Source organism: Ceratotherium simum, chromosome 4 (assembly GCF_057802395.1).
Source record: "Ceratotherium simum simum isolate JZ-2026a chromosome 4, ASM5780239v1, whole genome shotgun sequence".
Lineage (NCBI taxonomy): Eukaryota > Metazoa > Chordata > Mammalia > Perissodactyla > Rhinocerotidae > Ceratotherium > Ceratotherium simum.
Window position 1 is genome coordinate 566 of NC_141903.1, and position 5250 is coordinate 5815.

Here is a 5250-nt window from a genome sequence, read left to right on the forward strand (position 1 = left end):
GTGGTTGTGCCTTTATTACATTATTACACTGACTGTCATCTTTTTTGTAAGTTATGTAAAATTGATGATAATTTTCTCTAGATAAATGTCTCTGACAGCATATGTTGCTTTCCTGTCCTAAATTGCCGCTACAGATAGGGTGAGTCAACTTGTCCAGATTTGCTACAGGGTACTTTCCCAGGTTTAGCTCCCTGAAAATCTTACAGCCTGGGGACTCTCTCATTCCTGGGCAGCCTCGAGTGGTTGCTCACTCTAGCTGCAGAGTGATGATGAATGCTTGTTTAAGCTTTCATCCGCTGGCTTCCCTCAAAGTGAAAGAACCTCTATTCACAATATTTCTAATTAAACAAACATTCATCATCCTCTGCAGCTAGAGTGAGCAACCACTCGAATTTGCCCAGGATTGGGAGGTCCCCCAGGCTGTAAGATTTTCAGGGCTAAACCTGGGAAAGTACCTGGCAAATCTGGACAAGTTGGTCACCCTATCTGTAGCATCAAATTAGGACAGGAGAGAAACACTTATGCTGTCAGAGACATTTATAGAGAAATTATCATCAATTTACATAACTTACAAAAAGACAACAGTCAAAGATTAATAATGTAATAAAGGCACAACCACTTGAGTATTCGTTTATATTGAGATTCATTAAAATATCAAGCAGGGAGGATTAAAAGAAAGACCAAAAGTATATTCTTAGTTACTGCTATTTCCTTAAATGAATCATTCTGGATAAAAAGTACTTTATTATATTTTTTTCAAGTCCCAATAATCAAGCTGAATATATCAACCAAACACTCACCACGAAGAAGAGCCTGTGGCCACGCCAAAGCAGCACAGAGTGAGACTAAGCTGTTCCCGCTTCCTGTAGGGCTCTCCACCAAACAATGCGGCTTACTTTTTAATCCTCGGACAAGCTATTGACACAAAAACAATAAAAAAAAATCAGTAAACAATTTACTTCATTAGGGTCTGTCTGCATCACAAGTACAAACACAACAAGCAGTTGTGTTTTCTCCTTGATGCAAGGCCCAGCATGAAGCAGCACGGTCCTTCCTCACCTCGGAGACAGGCTGTCCCACTGCTGCTTCCTGCTCATCTACCAGGACTCCTTGGCTACTTTATCCCTGCTTGTGGGCCCACGTGACCTCTGGATCCTTTTCTGCCGTGAGGAATCATTCCAGTCCCTGTCCCTTGGCTGGCTGTTTATGCGGCTTGTTTCTCCTCTTGTCTGTGTGTCTCTTCTACAGACATGTTGTTCGGTTTGTTTCTGGGTAAAATGGCCTTGAGCAAATGAACTAAGGGGAGACCAGAGGGGAGAATTTGGGCTCGTTATTATCTGTGATGGGCAGATAGTTAAGTTTGGTAGTGGGCCATTACGCGTTCTCAGGTGGTTGTATCGCTATACTGACACTTAAGAGAGGCGACACTGGGCCGGCCCCGTGGCTTAGCGGTTAAGTGCGCGTGCTCCACTACTGGCGGCCCAGGTTCGGATCCAGGCACGCACCAACTCACTGCTTCTCCGGCCATGCTGAGGCCGCATCCCACATACAGCAACTAGAAGGCTGTGCAACTATGACATACAAGTATCTACTGGGGCTTTGGGGAAGAAAACAAAAAGGAGGAGGATTGGCAATAGATGTTAGCTCAGAGCTGGTCTTCCTCAGCAAAAAGAGGAGGATTAGCATGGATGTTAGCTCAGGGCTGATCTCCCTCACAAAAAAAAAACAAAAAAAGAGTGGTGGCACCTTGTAGTAAGATGAGCATAAGCTGTGGGGTTGAGAGGGAAACGGGTGAGAATTGCAGCTCTCCTGTTTACTGGCTGTAACCAAGTTACTTAGCTTCTCTTAGCTCAGTTTCCTCATATGTTAAATAGGAATAGTGATGCCTACGTGGTAGAGTTAAGATTAAATGAGATAATATATGTGCTTATCAAGATAACTCAATGTGCTATTGGAACGTAGGTAAGTTTTTAAGACATAATTGTTATTTTTGTTATGACGCTTAGTGATTGTACATGTAAATGTAACAGAGAGGATTTTTATCCAGTTTGAAACTCTAAGTGGTTTAAGTTCTTTTGTACAAAGACGTAAGAGATATATAAAACTGTCATTATGATAAGTATGTAAGATCCTCCCCAAAATTGTAATCAACTGTTACATAGAGATAGTTACTACGAAAAACAGAACCAGAAGGAGGGAGGACACAGGAGGATAAAAAAATATATATATATATGTAATTCGTACACCATAACCCTTGGCATGTCAGATAAATGGGCTCAAAAGTAATGGGAAATTGGGAGAAAGCAGTGTCTGAGATTTCTGCAGCCAGTTCCAACCAGTCAGATTGTGCTAAGTGAAAACTGCCCTTCATGACTTGAGCTCTAAGTTGTACATATTATCTTAGGAGGCTCAGGGGTGGCGGGTGGCGTGTATCTTTAAGATTAAGCACGACTTTGGTAGGAATAGAACTTTAGTCCTAACCTGCACGTAAGGGGGTTGATGATCCCAAATACATTTGGTGTGTATTTTTAATGTGCTGTCTGCCCTGTCTTCAGCAGAGATTCTGCCTTGCTCTAAATTAACAGGCCCCTCTCTGGGGTCTACCCTCCATGTGGGATCCTCTTATAAGGAGGCCCATCTTGGAAGTACGCCGGAAGCCCCCAGACTTGAGTTCTAGGCTCCGTGGTCCTCGTCCACGAGGCTGTGGCTGCCTGGCCTCACTGTGATGGAAATGGAAGATGAATTATCTTCAGCCTGGCATTTTGTTTTGAAGTTCAAACCAGGATTAGCCGACCCTGGAGGCGATTTTAAGCAAGCGTCTTCATGTGTTCCTTTTATCTTGATGTTTGTCACTAAAGTGTTGGGAAAACTCTGTTCCTATCTGTCATTCATATAAAAGATCTGATAGCCCCACTTCTGATCATTGAAACCCCTCAAGACCTCATTAAATTAGAACTCCATCTGTCCAGATCGGAGTGAAGAAATTCCCTCGCTGCTTCCCCATCACTCCCTCCACCTCCCTCTTTCTTCCTTGGCTCATCTTACATAGATGGCACCCCTAAAGCTTTGGATTTTTTTCAGTACAACTAGTTTCTAACTTGCACATTTGGATTTCAGCCTGCCTTTTCAAAGCAAATGATGGCCACAGACCCCTCGAGCAGCTGCCACAGGGGCTGTGTTCCCCTCTCTCCCCTTTCCAGATAGCTTTCTACTTTCTTTCTGCCCCATCAGCTCGAGGATGGCTGAGAATAACAGTGGCTTAATATCTATGGGTTATAACTGGTGCTAGGTCCCAGAGCACTTGACGTCTTTCATCTCCTTTAGTCCTCACAGCTCCCACTTTGCTCATGAGAAAGTAGGAGACTTCCAAGGGTTACATCATAGTTCCCAGGTCACATAGCTCGTGACCCCAAATCCAGTGATGGTTTGACTCTAAAATGCTCCCTGTCGGGACAAAAGGGAAGAGCCGTCTGGTCTGCCTCCTCCCCACCTCCCCAAGCCATGGGAATACCTACCAGCAGTTACTTGGGGTTGCAGATAGCAGAGCTTCAGTAAGGAGTATGCGGTACAGTCCCCCAGGCTGATTGCATCTCCTGGGAGAAACGTCACAAGAGCTGAGTTAGGTTTTATGGCACCAAATTCAATGAGATAATACGTGTAAAAGAACTTTGTAAAACTTTTCCAGCGCTTTGTGCTGTGGCCTGGGGATCTAACTGCTTTTCAATGGAAATACTGAATTTTTGTAATATGGTATTTAACATCCTCTCTTGTGCTTTTTAAAACCAATATCCTCAAGAACTATCAGGTCACTTGATTTGGCTTGACACAAGCGTGCATGATCTTTGCTTACAAGAGCGACAGCTTAAGTGTAGTCTCCCTTCACTTCCTGGCAGCGCCCCATCATCTCCATCTGCTGGGGACACCGGGACTCGCGGCTGCTGATGGCATCAGGACCAGCCCCGTACGTGGTCCGTGTGGAGCACCGCGTGTCCGGCCTGCAGCTGCTGTGCCAGCAGGCCATCGCCAGCGCCCTGCGAGAGGACAAGGACTTCAGTAAGCTGACCCTGCCCCCCGCCTCTGCTCCCACCTCCCCACTGCCTTCATCCCCACCATCAAGGTAAAGCGCTTCCACTCACCTTCTCCTCCTCCCTCACTCGTGCTGGCTGCCTGTTCCCGAAGGCTCGCCAAGAGGAGGGCAGAGACAGGGAGCACAGGCGAGAGTCCCAGAGCAGGAGCACAGAGTCACGTCTGCTCCTCTGCAAGATGAAGGTGTGCGGCTCCGCAAAGTCCCACCTCGGTCTCCCACGCGCACAGTCTGTCCCCAGCATCACCCTTAGTGTCCACAAGAGAGTCACCTTGTGTGATAGGCATTAGCTTTCTCATGGCAGGGGCAGTATCCCGAGCGTGGCTGCCGTTGTCGTCCTGATGATCAGTCTGCCTTGTTCAGTCCTGACTCCCTGGCAGATGCTGCCGTTGTCCCCTCTTGAGAAAGCAGGAAACGCGTTCTTAGAAGTGAGGGACTTGCTCTGTGGCTCGTTAGGGGAACAGTCAGGATGGGACCCTGTCAATCCTGGGGCCTGCTCTCCTCATCACTGTGTGCAGGGGCGACCCTCACCCAGCCCTCGCTGTCAGCGTCCTCTATGCTGACTGGAGCTTGAGAACTGGTCTGTCGCTATGGTAGTATGTGGACTGGACCTGCCTGTGGCTGTTCCAGTGTGGGTTCCCCGTTCTCTCTGGCCCTCCCCCCGTAGGTTGCTTCCTGTGTTCTCTTTTTTGTTCTCTGTCTCTGCTTCTAAGTATCAGATTGACTTCTTGGTTAATTTTTTCCTAAAACATCCGAGTTTTAGAATCTGTTGTGATATTTTCTTCAAGTTGCTTTACACTCTTGGTTCCACACCAGTGATTCTGGACCCTGGCTGCTCGTTAAAATCGCCTGGGGAGTTTTTAGAACATACACATGCCCAGGCTCACCCCCCCAAGATTCCAGTTCCATCGTCTGTGGTGGGATCCGGGCTGAGGTCTCTGAAAGCTGCCAGGAGGTTCTGACGTGCGCCCAGAGTTGGGAGTCATCGTTCCGCACCGCACAGTTAACCCTCCCCGAGCTGCCAGCCAGTGCTCCGCTGGGGTAATCAGTGATGTGCATGCTCTTTTCTCCCCACGTCCTGCCTCCAGCCCCCGATTCCGGACCCCAACAACATGTGCGACTTTGTCAGCTAGCCCTCGGCCGGCAACGAGCGTCTGCACTGCACC

General features: G+C 47.5%; 1 long non-coding RNA gene across 2 annotated transcripts; it reads right to left on the reverse strand.

Annotated features, from left to right (window-relative positions):
• Positions 1-279: 279 nt before the first annotated feature.
• Positions 280-4061, reverse strand: LOC147917164 (uncharacterized). 2 transcript variants are annotated; one of them, XR_015551850.1, is made up of 5 exons: positions 3851-4061; positions 3516-3593; positions 1060-1296; positions 801-915; positions 280-305 (listed from the first exon to the last, which is right to left on the reverse strand). It is a non-coding gene; the product is annotated as an uncharacterized LOC147917164 (long non-coding RNA). The 2 variants fall into 2 exon arrangements; XR_015551849.1 differs by lacking the exon at positions 280-305 and having other exon boundaries at positions 312-915.
• Positions 4062-5250: the final 1189 nt, after the last annotated feature.